The sequence below is a fragment of the Oncorhynchus nerka genome, linkage group LG22, assembly GCF_034236695.1.
Source record: "Oncorhynchus nerka isolate Pitt River linkage group LG22, Oner_Uvic_2.0, whole genome shotgun sequence".
NCBI lineage: Eukaryota > Metazoa > Chordata > Actinopteri > Salmoniformes > Salmonidae > Oncorhynchus > Oncorhynchus nerka.
This window is the reverse complement of record NC_088417.1, coordinates 102,662,766-102,678,286: the sequence shown is the minus strand read 5'-3', so window position 1 is coordinate 102,678,286 and position 15,521 is coordinate 102,662,766. Positions and strand designations below refer to the sequence as shown.

The following is a 15,521-nucleotide window of genomic DNA, read 5'->3' as shown; positions in this document are numbered from 1 at the left end:
GGAAGTTCCCCACTCCACTGTAACCAGGGAAGTTCCCCACTCCACTGTAACCAGGGAAGTTCCCCACTGTAACCAGGGAAGTTCTCCACTCCACTGTAACCAGGGAAGTTCCCCACTCCACTGTAACCAGGAAGTTCCCCACTCCACTGTAACCAGGGAAGTTCTCCACCCACTGTAACCAGGAAGTTCCCCACAGGGATGTTCCCCACCCACTGTAACCAGGGAAGTTCCCCACTCCACTGTAACCAGGAAGTTCTCCACCCACTGTAACCAGGGAAATTTCCACCTCCACTGTAACCAGGGAAGTTCCCCACTGTAACCAGGAAGTTCCCCACTCCACTGTAACCAGGGAAGTTCCCCACCCACTGTAACCAGGGAAGTTCCCCACTGTAACCAGGAAGTTCCCACTCCACTGTAACCAGGGAAGTTCCCACTCCACTGTAACCAGGAAGTTCTCCACTCCACTGTAACCAGGGAAGTTCCCACTGTAACCAGGGAAGTTCCACTGTAACCAGGGAAGTTCCCCACTGTAACCAGGGAAGTTCCCCACTCCACTGTAACCAGGAAGTTCCCCACTCCACTGTAACCAGGGAAGTTCCCCACTCCACTGTAACCAGGAAGTTCCCCCTCCACTGTAACCAGGAAGTTCTCCACCCACTGTAACCAGGGAAGTTCCCCACTCCACTGTAACCAGGGAAGTTCCCCACTCCACTGTAACCAGGGAAGTTCCCCACTCTAACCAGGGAAGTTCCCCACTGTAACCAGGGAAGTCCCCCACTGTAACCAGGAAGTCCCCCTGTAACCAGGGAAGTTCCACTGTAACCCCCACTGTAACCAGGGAAGTCCCCCACTATAACCAGGGAAGTCCCCCACTGTAACCAGGGAAGTTCCCCCACTGTAACCAGGAAGACCCCCACTGTAACCAGGAAGTTCCCCCACTGTAACCAGGAAGTTTCCCACTGCAACCAGGGAAGTTTCCCACTGTAACCAGGGAAGTTCCCACTGTAACCAGGGAAGTTTCCACTGTAACCAGGAAGTTCCCCCCACTGTAACCAGGGAAGTTCCCCACTCCACTGTAACCAGGGAAGTTCCCACTCCACTGTAACCAGGGAAGTTCCCCACTCCACTGTAACCAGGGAAGTTCCCCACTCCACTGTAACCAGGGAAGTTATCCACTCCACGGTAACCAGGGAAGTTCCCCACTCCACGGTAACCAGGGAAGTTCCCCACTCCACTGTAACCAGGGAAGTTCTCCACTGTAACCAGGGAAGTTCCCCACTGTAACCAGGGAAGTTCTCCACTCCACTGTAACCAGGGAAGTTCCCCACTCCACTGTAACCAGGGAAGTTCCCCACTCCACTGTAACCAGGGAAGTTCCCCACTCCACTGTAACCAGGGAAGTTCCCCACTGTAACCAGGGAAGTCCCCCACTGTAAGTCCCCCATTGTAACCAGGAAGTTCCCCACTGTAACCAGGGAAGTCCCCCACTGTAACCAGGGAAGTCCCCACTGTAACCAGGGAAGTTTCCCCACTGTAACCAGGGAAGTTCCCCCCACTGTAACCAGGAAGTTCCCCCCACTGTAACCAGGAAGTTCCCCCACTGTAACCAGGGAAGTTTCCCACTGTAACCAGGGAAGTTTCCCACTGTAACCAGGGAAGTTTCCCACTGTAACCAGGGAAGTTCCCCCCCACTGTAACCAGGGAAGTTCCCCACTCCACTGTAACCAGGAAGTTCCCCACTCCACTGTAACCAGGAAGTTCCCCACCCACTGTAACCAGGGAAGTTCCCCACTCCACTGTAACCAGGGAAGTTCTCCACTCCACTGTAACCAGGAAGTTTCACCCACACTCCACGGTAACCAGGAAGTTCCCACCCACTGTAACCAGGGAAGTTTTCCACTCCACTGTAACCAGGGAAGTTCCCCACTCCACTGTAACCAGGGAAGTTCTCCACTCCACTGTAACCAGGGAAGTTCCCCACTCCACTGTAACCAGGGAAGTTCCCCACTGTAACCAGGGAAGTTCCCACTCCACTGTAACCAGGAAGTTCCCCCACTCCACTGTAACCAGGAAGTTCTCCACTCCACTGTAACCAGGGAAGTTCCCCCTCCACTGTAACCAGGAAGTTCCCCACTGTAACCAGGAAGTTCCCCACTGTAACCAGGGAAGTTCCCCACTGTAACCAGGGAAGTTCCCCACTGTAACCAGGGAAGTTCCCCCCACTGTAACCAGGGAAGTTCCACTGCAACCAGGAAGTTTCCCACTGTAACCAGGGAAGTTTCCCACTGTAACCAGGGAAGTTTCCCCCACTGTAACCAGGGAAGTCTCCCCCACTGTAACCAGGGAAGTTCCCCACTCCACTGTAACCAGGGAAGTTCCCCACCCACTGTAACCAGGGAAGTTCCCCCCCACTGTAACCAGGAAGTTCTGTAACCACTCCACTGTAACCAGGGAAGTTCCCCACTCCACTGTAACCAGGGAAGTTCCCCACTCCACTGTAACCAGGGAAGTTCCCCACTCCACTGTAACCAGGGAAGTTCCCCACTCCAGTAACCAGGGAAGTTCCCCACTCCACTGTAACCAGGGAAGTTCCCCACTCCACTGTAACCAGGGAAGTTCCCCACTCCACTGTAACCAGGAAGTTCTCCACTCCACTGTAACCAGGGAAGTTCCCCTGTAACAGGGAAGTTCCACGGTAACCAGGGAAGTTCCTCACTCCACTGTAACCAGGAAGTTCTCCACTCCACTGTAACCAGGGAAGTTCCCCCACAGTCCACTGTAACCAGGAAGTTCCCCCACTGTAACCAGGGAAGTTCACCACTCCACTGTAACCAGGGAAGTTCCCCACTCCACTGTAACCAGGGAAGTTCCCACTCCACTGTAACCAGGGAAGTTCCCCACTCCACTGTAACCAGGGAAGTTCCCACTCCACTGTAACCAGGGAAGTTCTCCACTCCACTGTAACCAGGGAAGTTCCCACTCCACTGTAACCAGGGAAGTTCCCACTCCACTGTAACCAGGGAAGTTATCCACTCCACGGTAACCAGGAAGTTCCCCACTCCCTGTAACCAGGGAAGTTCCCCACTCCACTGTAACCAGGGAAGTTCCCCACTCCACTGTAACCAGGGAAGTTCTCCACTCCACTGTAACCAGGGAAGTTCTCCACTCCACTGTAACCAGGGAAATTCTACACTCCACGGTAACCAGGGAAGTTCCCCACTCCACTGTAACCAGGGAAGTTCCCCACTGTAACCAGGGAAGTTCCCCACTGTAACCAGGGAAGTTCCCCACTGTAACCAGGGAAGTCCCCCATTGTAACCAGGGAAGTTCCCCACTGTAACCAGGGAAGTCCCCCACTGTAACCAGGGAAGTCCCCCACTGTAACCAGGGAAGTCCCCCACTGTAACCAGGGAAGTCCCCCACTGTAACCAGGGAAGTCCCCCACTGTAACCAGGGAAGTTTCCCACTGCAACCAGGGAAGTTTCCCACTGTAACCAGGGAAGTTTCCCACTGTAACCAGGGAAGTTCCCCACTGTAACCAGGGAAGTTCCCCACTCCACTGTAACCAGGGAAGTTCCCCACTCCACTGTAACCAGGGAAGTTCCCCACTCCACTGTAACCAGGGAAGTTCCCCACTCCACTGTAACCAGGGAAGTTCTCCACTCCACTGTAACCAGGGAAGTTCCCACCCACGGTAACCAGGGAAGTTCCCCACTGTAACCAGGGAAGTTCACCCACTGTAACCAGGGAAGTTCCCCACTCCACTGTAACCAGGAAGTTCCCACCCACTGTAACCAGGAAGTTCCCACTCCACTGTAACCAGGGAAGTTCCCCACCCACTGTAACCAGGGAAGTTCCCCACTCCCACTGTAACCAGGGAAGTTCCCCACTCCACTGTAACCAGGAAGTTCCCCACTCCACTGTAACCAGGGAAGTTCTCCACTCCACTGTAACCAGGGAAGTTCTCCACCCACTGTAACCAGGAAGTTCCCCCTGTAACCAGGGAAGTTCCTGTAACCCCACTGTAACCAGGGAAGTTCCCCCCACTGTAACCAGGGAAGTTCCCCCCCACTGTAACCAGGAAGTTCCCCACTGTAACCAGGAAGTTTCCCACTGTAACCAGGGAAGTTTCCCACTGTAACCAGGAAGTTTCCACCCACTGTAACCAGGGAAGTTTCCCACTGTAACCAGGGAAGTTCCCCCCACTGTAACCAGGGAAGTTCCCCACTCCACTGTAACCAGGGAAGTTCCCCACTCCACTGTAACCAGGGAAGTTCCCCACTCCACTGTAACCAGGGAAGTTCCCCACTGTAACCAGGGAAGTTCCCCACTCCACTGTAACCAGGGAAGTTCCCCACTCCACTGTAACCAGGGGAAGTTCCCACTCCACTGTAACCAGGAAGTTCCCCACTCCACTGTAACCAGGGAAGTTCCCCACTCCACTGTAACCAGGGAAGTTCCCACTCCACTGTAACCAGGGAAGTTCCCCACTCCACTGTAACCAGGGAAGTTATCCACTCCACGGTAACCAGGGAAGTTCCCCACTCCACGGTAACCAGGGAAGTTCCTCACTCCACTGTAACCAGGGAAGTTCTCCACTCCACTGTAACCAGGGAAGTTCCCCACTCCACTGTAACCAGGGAAGTTCCCCACTGTAACCAGGGAAGTTCACCACTCCACTGTAACCAGGGAAGTTCCCCACTCCACTGTAACCAGGGAAGTTCCCCACTCCACTGTAACCAGGGAAGTTCCCCACTCCACTGTAACCAGGGAAGTTCCCCACTCCACTGTAACCAGGGAAGTTCCCCACTCCACTGTAACCAGGGAAACCCACTGTAACCAGGAAGTTCCCCACCCACTGTAACCAGGGAAGTTCCCCACTCCACTGTAACCAGGGAAGTTATCCACTCCACTGTAACCAGGAAGTTCCCCACTCCACTGTAACCAGGAAGTTCCCCACTCCACTGTAACCAGGGAAGTTCTCCCACTCCACTGTAACCAGGGAAGTTCTCCACCCACTGTAACCAGGAAGTTCCCCACTCCACTGTAACCAGGGAAGTTCCCCACTCCACTGTAACCAGGGAAGTTCCCCACTGTAACCAGGGAAGTTCCCCACTGTAACCAGGAAGTTCCCCACTGTAACCTCCCCCTGTAACCAGGAAGTTCCCCACTGTAACCAGGGAAGTTCCCCCCCACTGTAACCAGGGAAGTTCTCCCCCACTGTAACCAGGAAGTTCCCCCACTGTAACCAGGAAGGGAACCCCCACTGTAACCAGGAAGTTCCCCCCACTGTAACCAGGGAAGTTTCCCACTGTAACCAGGGAAGTTCTCCACCACTGTAACCAGGAAGTTTCCCACTGTAACCAGGAAGTTCCCCACTGTAACCAGGGAAGTTCCCCACTCCACTGTAACCAGGGAAGTTCCCCACTCCACTGTAACCAGGGAAGTTCCCCACTCCACTGTAACCAGGGAAGTTCCCCACTCCACTGTAACCAGGGAAGTTCTCCACTCCACTGTAACCAGGGAAATTCTACACTCCACGGTAACCAGGGAAGTTCCCCACTGTAACCAGGGAAGTTTTCCACTCCACTGTAACCAGGGAAGTTCCCCACTCCACTGTAACCAGGGAAGTTCTCCACTCCACTGTAACCAGGGAAGTTCCCCACTCCACTGTAACCAGGGAAGTTCCCCACTGTAACCAGGGAAGTTCCCCACTCCACTGTAACCAGGGAAGTTCCCCACTCCACTGTAACCAGGGAAGTTCTCCACTCCACTGTAACCAGGGAAGTTCCCCACTGTAACCAGGGAAGTTCCCCACTGTAACCAGGGAAGTTCCCCACTGTAACCAGGGAAGTTCCCCACTCCACTGTAACCAGGGAAGTTCCCCACTCCACTGTAACCAGGGAAGTTCCCCACTCCACTGTAACCAGGGAAGTTCCCCACTCCACTGTAACCAGGAAGTTCTCCACTCCACTGTAACCAGGAAGTTCCCCCCCACTGTAACCAGGGAAGTCCCCCACTGTAACCAGGGAAGTCCCCCACTGTAACCAGGGAAGTTCCCCACTGTAACCAGGGAAGTCCCCCACTATAACCAGGGAAGTCCCCCACTGTAACCAGGGAAGTTCCCCACTGTAACCAGGGAAATCCCCCACTGTAACCAGGGAAGTTTCCCACTGTAACCAGGAAGTTTCCCACTGTAACCAGGGAAGTTCCCCACTCCCACTGTAACCAGGAAGTTCCCCACTGTAACCAGGGAAGTTCTGTAACCAGGGAAGTTCCCCACTCCCACTGTAACCAGGGAAGTTCCCCACTCCACTGTAACCAGGGAAGTTCCCACTCCACTGTAACCAGGGAAGTTCCCACTCCACTGTAACCAGGGAAGTTCCCCACTCCACTGTAACCAGGGAAGTTCCCCACTCCACTGTAACCAGGGAAGTTCCCCACTCCACTGTAACCAGGGAAGTTCCCACTCCACTGTAACCAGGAAGTTCCCCACTCCACTGTAACCAGGAAGTTCCCCACTCCACTGTAACCAGGGAAGTTCCCCACTCCACTGTAACCAGGAAGTTCCACCCACGGTAACCAGGGAAGTTCCCCACTCCACTGTAACCAGGGAAGTTCTCCACTCCACTGTAACCAGGGAAGTTCCCCACTCCACTGTAACCAGGGAAGTTCCCCACTGTAACCAGGGAAGTTCCCCACTCCACTGTAACCAGGGAAGTTCCTCACTCCACTGTAACCAGGGAAGTTCCCCACTGTAACCAGGGAAGTTTTCCACTCCACTGTAACCAGGGAAGTTCCCCACTCCACTGTAACCAGGGAAGTTCTCCACTCCACTGTAACCAGGGAAGTTCCCCACTCCACTGTAACCAGGGAAGTTCCCACTCCACTGTAACCAGGGAAGTTCCCCACTCCACTGTAACCAGGGAAGTTCCCCACTCCACTGTAACCAGGGAAGTTCCCACTCCACTGTAACCAGGGAAGTTCCCCACTCCACTGTAACCAGGGAAGTTCTTCCCCACTCCACTGTAACCAGGGAAGTTCCCCACTCCACTGTAACCAGGGAAGTTCCCCACTCCACTGTAACCAGGGAAGTTCTCCACTCCACTGTAACCAGGGAAGTTCCCCACTGTAACCAGGGAAGTTCCCCACTGTAACCAGGGAAATTCCCCACTGTAACCAGGGAAGTTCCCCACTCCACTGTAACCAGGGAAGTTCCCCACCCCACTGTAACCAGGGAAGTTCCCCACTCCACTGTAACCAGGGAAGTTCCCCACTCCACTGTAACCAGGGAAGTTCTCCACTCCACTGTAACCAGGGAAGTTCACCCCCCACTGTAACCAGGGAAGTTCTCCACTCCACTGTAACCAGGGAAGTTCACCACTCCACTGTAACCAGGGAAGTTCACCACTCCACTGTAACCAGGGAAGTTCCCACTCCACTGTAACCAGGGAAGTTCCCCACTCCACTGTAACCAGGGAAGTTCCCCACTTCCACTGTAACCAGGGAAGTTCCCCACTCCACTGTAACCAGGGAAGTTCCCCACTCCACTGTAACCAGGGAAGTTCCCCACTGTAACCAGGAAAGTTCTCCACTCCACTGTAACCAGGGAAGTTCTCCACTCCACTGTAACCAGGGAAGTTCTCCACTCCACTGTAACCAGGGAAGTTCCCCACTCCACTGTAACCAGGAAGTTCACCACCCACTGTAACCAGGAAGTTCCCCACTCCACTGTAACCAGGAAGTTCTCCACTCCACTGTAACCAGGGAAGTTACCCACTCCACTGTAACCAGGGAAGTCCCCACTGTAACCAGGAAAGTCCCCCACTGTAACCAGGGAAGTCCCCCACTATAACCAGGGAAGTCCCCCACTGTAACCAGGGAAGTCCCCCACTGTAACCAGGGAAGACCCCCACTGTAACCAGGGAAGTTCCCCACTCCACTGTAACCAGGGAAGTTATCCACTCCACGGTAACCAGGGAAGTTCCCCACTCCACGGTAACCAGGGAAGTTCCACACTCCACTGTAACCAGGGAAGTTCCACACTCCACGGTAGCCAGGGAAGTTCTACAGTCCACGGTAACCAGGGAAGTTCCCCACTGTAACCAGGGAAGTTCTCCACTCCACTGTAACCAGGGAAGTTCCCCACTCCACTGTAACCAGTGAAGTTCCCCACTGTAACCAGGGAAGTTCCCCACTCCACTGTAACCAGGGAAATTCCCCACTCCACTGTAACCAGGGAAGTTATCTACTCCACGGTAACCAGGGAAGTTCCCCACTCCACGGTAACCAGGGAAGTTCCACACTCCACGGTAGCCAGGGAAGTTCCACACTCCACGGTAGCCAGGGAAGTTCTACACTCCACGGTAACCAGGGAAGTTCCCCACTGTAACCAGGGAAGTTCCCCACTGTAACCAGGGAAGTCCCCCACTGTAACCAGGGAAGTTCCCCACTGTAACCAGGGAAGTTCCCCACTCCACTGTAACCAGGGATGTTCCCCACTCCACTGTAACCAGGGAAGTTCCCCACTCCACTGTAACCAGGGAAGTTCCCCACTCCACTGTAACCAAGGAAGTTCCCCACTCCACTGTAACCAGGGAAGTTCCCCACTGTAACCAGGGAAGTTCCCCACTGTAACCAGGGAAGTTCTCCACTCCACTGTAACCAGGGAAGTTCTCCACTCCACTGTAACCAGGGAAGTTCACCACTCCACTGTAACCAGGGAAGTTCCCCTCTGTAACCAGGGAAGTTCCCCTCTGTAACCAGGGAAGTTCTCCCCCACTGTAACCAGGGAAGTTCTCCACTCCACTGTAACCAGGGAAGTTCCCCACTCCACTGTAACCAGGGAAGTTCCCCACTCCACTGTAACCAGGGAAGTTCCCACTCCACTGTAACCAGGGAAGTTCCCCACTGTAACCAGGGAAGTCCCCCACTGTAACCAGGGAAGTCCCCCACTGTAACCAGGGAAGTTCCCCACTGTAACCAGGGAAGTCCCCCACTGTAACCAGGGAAGTTCCCCACTGTAACCAGGGAAGTCCCCCACTGTAACCAGGGAAGACCCCCACTGTAACCAGGGAAGTCCCCCACTGTAACCAGGGAAGTTTCCCACTGCAACCAGGGAAGTTTCCCACTGTAACCAGGGAAGTTTCCCACTGTAACCAGGGAAGTTCCCCACTGTAACCAGGGAAGTTCCCCACTCCACTGTAACCAGGGAAGTTCCCCACTCCACTGTAACCAGGGAAGTTCCCCACTCCACTGTAACCAGGGAAGTTCCCCACTCCACTGTAACCAGGGAAATTATCCACTCCACTGTAACCAGGGAAGTTCCCCACTCCACGGTAACCAGGGAAGTTCCACACTCCACTGTAACCAGGGAAGTTCCACACTCCACGGTAGCCAGGGAAGTTCTACACTCCACGGTAACCAGGGAAGTTCCCCACTCCACTGTAACCAGGGAAGTTCCCCACTGTAACCAGGGAAGTTCCCCACTCCACTGTAACCAGGGAAGTTCTCCACTCCACTGTAACCAGGGAAGTTCCCCACTCCACTGTAACCAGGGAAGTTCCCCACTGTAACCAGGGAAGTTCCCCACTCCACTGTAACCAGGGAAGTTCCTCACTCCACTGTAACCAGGGAAGTTCTCCACTCCACTGTAACCAGGGAAATTCTACACTCCACGGTAACCAGGGAAGTTCCCCACTGTAACCAGGGAAGTTTTCCACTCCACTGTAACCAGGGAAGTTCCCCACTCCACTGTAACCAGGGAAGTTCTCCACTCCACTGTAACCAGGGAAGTTCCCCACTCCACTGTAACCAGGGAAGTTCCCCACTGTAACCAGGGAAGTTCCCACTCCACTGTAACCAGGGAAGTTCCCCACTGTAACCAGGAAGTTCCCCACTGTAACCAGGAAATTCCCCCCACTGTAACCAGGGAAGTTCCCCCCCACTGTAACCAGGGAAGTTCCCACTCCACTGTAACCAGGGAAGTTCCCCACTCCACTGTAACCAGGGAAGTAACCAGGGAAGTCCCCACTCCACTGTAACCAGGGAAGTTCCCCACTCCACTGTAACCAGGGAAGTTCCCACTCCACTGTAACCAGGGAAGTTCTCCACTCCACTGTAACCAGGGAAGTTCCCCACTCCACTGTAACCAGGGAAGTTCCCCACTCCACTGTAACCAGGGAAGTTCCCCACTCCACTGTAACCAGGGAAGTTCCCCCTCCACTGTAACCAGGGAAGTTCCCCACTCCACTGTAACCAGGGAAGTTCCCCACTCCACTGTAACCAGGGAAGTTCCCCACTGTAACCAGGGAAGTTCACCACTCCACTGTAACCAGGGAAGTTCCCCACTCCACTGTAACCAGGGAAGTTCCCCACTGTAACCAGGGAAGTTCCCCACTCCACTGTAACCAGGGAAGTTCCCCACTCCACTGTAACCAGGGAAGTTCCCACTCCACTGTAACCAGGGAAATTCCCCACTCCACTGTAACCAGGGAAGTTCCCCACTCCACTGTAACCAGGGAAGTTCCCCACTGTAACCAGGAAAGTTCTCCACTCCACTGTAACCAGGGAAGTTCTCCACTCCACTGTAACCAGGGAAGTTCTCCACTCCACTGTAACCAGGGAAGTTCCCCACTCCACTGTAACCAGGGAAGTTCTCCACTCCACTGTAACCAGGGAAGTTCCCCACTCCACTGTAACCAGGGAAGTCCCCCACTGTAACCAGGGAAGTCCCCCACTATAACCAGGGAAGTCCCCCACTATAACCAGGGAAGTCCCCCACTGTAACCAGGGAAGTCCCCCACTGTAACCAGGGAAGACCCCCACTGTAACCAGGGAAGTTCCCCACTCCACTGTAACCAGGGAAGTTATCCACTCCACGGTAACCAGGGAAGTTCCCCACTCCACGGTAACCAGGGAAGTTCCACACTCCACTGTAACCAGGGAAGTTCCACACTCCACGGTAGCCAGGGAAGTTCCCCACTGTAACCAGGGAAGTTCCCCACTGTAACCAGGGAAGTTCCCCACTCCACTGTAACCAGGGAAGTTCCCCACTGTAACCAGGGAAGTTCCCCACTCCACTGTAACCAGGGAAGTTCCCCACTCCACTGTAACCAGGGAAGTTCCCCACTCCACTGTAACCAGGGAAGTTCCCCACTCCACTGTAACCAGGGAAGTTCCCCACTCCACTGTAACCAGGGAAGTTCCCCTCTGTAACCAGGGAAGTTCCCCTCTGTAACCAGGGAAGTTCTCCACTCCACTGTAACCAGGGAAGTTCTCCACTCCACTGTAACCAGGGAAGTTCACCACTCCACTGTAACCAGGGAAGTTCCCCACTCCACTGTAACCAGGGAAGTTCCCCACTCCACTGTAACCAGGGAAGTTCCCCACTGTAACCAGGAAAGTTCTCCACTCCACTGTAACCAGGGAAGTTCCCCACTCCACTGTAACCAGGGAAGTTCCCCACTGTAACCAGGGAAGTTCCCCACTGTAACCAGGGAAGTCCCCCACTGTAACCAGGGAAGTCCCCCATTGTAACCAGGGAAGTTCCCCACTGTAACCAGGGAAGTCCCCCACTGTAACCAGGGAAGTCCCCCACTGTAACCAGGGAAGTCCCCCACTGTAACCAGGGAAGACCCCCACTGTAACCAGGGAAGTTCCCCACTGTAACCAGGGAAGTTTCCCACTGTAACCAGGGAAGTTTCCCACTGTAACCAGGGAAGTTCCCCACTGTAACCAGGGAAGTTCCCCACTCCACTGTAACCAGGGAAGTTCCCCACTCCACTGTAACCAGGGAAGTTCCCCACTGTAACCAGGGAAGTTCCCACTCCACTGTAACCAGGGAAATTATCCACTCCACGGTAACCAGGGAAGTTCCCCACTCCACGGTAACCAGGGAAGTTCCACACTCCACTGTAACCAGGGAAGTTCCACACTCCACGGTAGCCAGGGAAGTTCTACAGTCCACGGTAACCAGGGAAGTTCCCCACTGTAACCAGGGAAGTTCTCCACTCCACTGTAACCAGGGAAGTTCTCCACTCCACTGTAACCAGGGAAGTTCTCCACTCCACTGTAACCAGTGAAGTTCCCCACTGTAACCAGGGAAGTTCCCCACTCCACTGTAACCAGGGAAATTCCCCACTCCACTGTAACCAGGGAAGTTATCCACTCCACGGTAACCAGGGAAGTTCCCCATTCCACGGTAACCAGGGAAGTTCCACACTCCACGGTAGCCAGGGAAGTTCCACACTCCACGGTAGCCATGGAAGTTCTACACTCCATGGTAACCAGGGAAGTTCCCCACTGTAACCAGGGAAGTTCCCCACTCCACTGTAACCAGGGAAGTTCCCCACACCACTGTAACCAGGGAAGTTCCCCACTCCACTGTAACCAGGGAAGTTCTCCACTCCACTGTAACCAGGGAAGTTCCCCACTCCACTGTAACCAGGAAGTTAACCCCCACCCACTGTAACCAGGGAAGTTCCCCACTCCACTGTAACCAGGGAAGTTCCCCACTCCACTGTAACCAGGGAAGTTCCCCACTGTAACCAGGGAAGTTCCCCACTGTAACCAGGGAAGTTCCCCACTCCACTGTAACCAGTGAAGTTCCCCACTGTAACCAGGGAAGTTCCCCACTCCACTGTAACCAGGGAAATTCCCCACTCCACTGTAACCAGGGAAGTTATCCACTCCACGGTAACCAGGGAAGTTCCCCACTCCACGGTAACCAGGGAAGTTCCACACTCCACGGTAGCCAGGGAAGTTCCACACTCCACGGTAGCCAGGGAAGTTCTACACTCCACGGTAACCAGGGAAGTTCCCCACTGTAACCAGGGAAGTTCCCCACTGTAACCAGGGAAGTTCTCCACTCCACTGTAACCAGGGAAGTTCCCCACTCCACTGTAACCAGGGAAGTTCCCCACTCCACTGTAACCAGGGAAGTTCCCACTCCACTGTAACCAGGGAAGTTCCCCACTCCACTGTAACCAGGGAAGTTCCCCACTGTAACCAGGGAAGTTCCCCACTGTAACCAGGGAAGTTCCCACTCCACTGTAACCAGGGAAGTTCCCCACTCCACTGTAACCAGGGAAGTTCACCACTCCACTGTAACCAGGGAAGTTTCCCACTGTAACCAGGGAAGTTCCCCACTCCACTGTAACCAGGGAAGTTCCCCACTGTAACCAGGGAAGTTCTCCACTCCACTGTAACCAGGGAAGTTCTCCACTCCACTGTAACCAGGGAAGTTCCCCACTCCACTGTAACCAGGGAAGTTCCCCACTCCACTGTAACCAGGGAAGTTCCCCACTCCACTGTAACCAGGGAAGTTCCCCACTGTAACCAGGGAAGTTCCCCACTGTAACCAGGGAAGTTCTCCACTCCACTGTAACCAGGGAAGTTCCCCTCTGTAACCAGGGAAGTTCCCCACTGTAACCAGGAAAGTTCCCCACTGTAACCAGGGAAGTTCCCCATTGTAACCAGGGAAGTCCCCCGTTGTAACCAGGGAAGTCCCCCACTCCACTGTAACCAGGGAAGTTCCCCACTGTAACCAGGAAGTTCTCCACTCCACTGTAACCAGGGAAGTTCTCCACTCCACTGTAACCAGGGAAGTTCCCCACTCCACTGTAACCAGGGAAGTTCCCCACTCCACTGTAACCAGGGAAGTTCCCCACTCCACTGTAACCAGGGAAGTTCCCCACTCCACTGTAACCAGGGAAGTTCCCCACTCCACTGTAACCAGGGAAGTTCTCCACTCCACTGTAACCAGGGAAGTTCCTCACTCCACTGTAACCAGGGAAGTTCACCACTCCACTGTAACCAGGGAAGTTCACCACTCCACTGTAACCAGGGAAGTTCCCCACTGTAACCAGGGAAGTTCCCCACTCCACTGTAACCAGGGAAATTCCCCACTCCACTGTAACCAGGGAAATTCCCCACTCCACTGTAACCAGGGAAGTTCCCCACTCCACTGTAACCAGGGAAGTTCCCCACTGTAACCAGGAAAGTTCTCCACTCCACTGTAACCAGGGAAGTTCTCCACTCCACTGTAACCAGGGAAGTTCTCCACTCCACTGTAACCAGGGAAGTTCCCCACTCCACTGTAACCAGGGAAGTTCCCCACTCCACTGTAACCAGGGAAGTTCCCCACTGTAACCAGGGAAGTTCCCACTCCACTGTAACCAGGGAAGTTCCCCACTCCACTGTAACCAGGGAAGTTCCCCACTCCACTGTAACCAGGGAAGTTCCCCACTGTAACCAGGGAAGTTCCCCACTGTAACCAGGGAAGTCCCCCATTGTAACCAGGGAAGTTCCCCACTGTAACCAGGGAAGTCCCCCACTGTAACCAGGGAAGTCCCCCACTGTAACCAGGGAAGTCCCCCACTGTAACCAGGGAAGTCCCCCACTGTAACCAGGGAAGACCCCCACTGTAACCAGGGAAGTCCCCCACTGTAACCAGGGAAGTCCCCCACTGTAACCAGGGAAGTTTCCCACTGTAACCAGGGAAGTTTCCCACTGTAACCAGGGAAGTTCCCCACTCCACTTCAACCAGGGAAGTTCCCCACTCCACTGTAACCAGGGAAGTTCCCCACTCCACTGTAACCAGGGAAGTTATCCACTCCACGGTAACCAGGGAAGTTCCCCACTCCACGGTAACCAGGGAAGTTCCACACTCCACTGTAACCAGGGAAGTTCCACACTACACGGTAGCCAGGGAAGTTCCCCACTCCACTGTAACCAGTGAAGTTCCCCACTTTAACCAGGGAAGTTATCCACTCCACGGTAACCAGGGAAGTTCCCCACTCCACTGTAACCAGGGAAGTTATCCACTCCACGGTAACCAGGGAAGTTCCCCACTCCACGGTAACCAGGGAAGTTCCACACTCCACGGTAGCCAGAGAAGTTCCACACTCCACGGTAGCCAGGGAAGTTCTACACTCCACGGTAACCAGGGAAGTTCCCCACTGTAACCAGGGAAGTTCTCCACTCCACTGTAACCAGGGAAGTTCCCCACTCCACTGTAACCAGGGAAGTTCCCCACTCCACTGTAACCAGGGAAGTTCCCCACTCCACTGTAACCAGGGAAGTTCCCCACTCCACTGTAACCAGGGAAGTTCCCCACTGTAACCAGGGAAGTTCCCCACTGTAACCAGGGAAGTTCCCCACTGTAACCAGGGAAGTTCCCCACTGTAACCAGGGAAGTTCCCCACTCCACTGTAACCAGTGAAGTTCCCCACTGTAACCAGGGAAGTTCCCCACTCCACTGTAACCAGGGAAGTTCCCCACTGTAACCAGGGAAGTTCCCCACTCCACTGTAACCAGGGAAGTTCCCCACTCCACTGTAACCAGGGAAGTTCCCCACTGTAACCAGGGAAGTTCTCCACTCCACTGTAACCAGGGAAGTTCCCCACTGTAACCAGGGAAGTTCCCCACTCCACTGTAACCAGGGAAGTTCCCCACTCCACTGTAACCAGGGAAGTTCCCCACTCCACTGTAACCAGGGAAGTTCTCCACTGTAACCAGGG

The 15,521-nt window shown here is 54.4% G+C and overlaps 1 long non-coding RNA gene across 1 annotated transcript in view; it reads left to right on the top strand.

Moving 5' to 3' along the window:
* The window catches only part of LOC135563850 (uncharacterized), a 36,649-nt gene that overhangs the window by 19,271 nt on the left and 1,857 nt on the right, over positions 1–15,521 (top strand). The gene's annotated exons all lie outside the window — the stretch shown is intronic.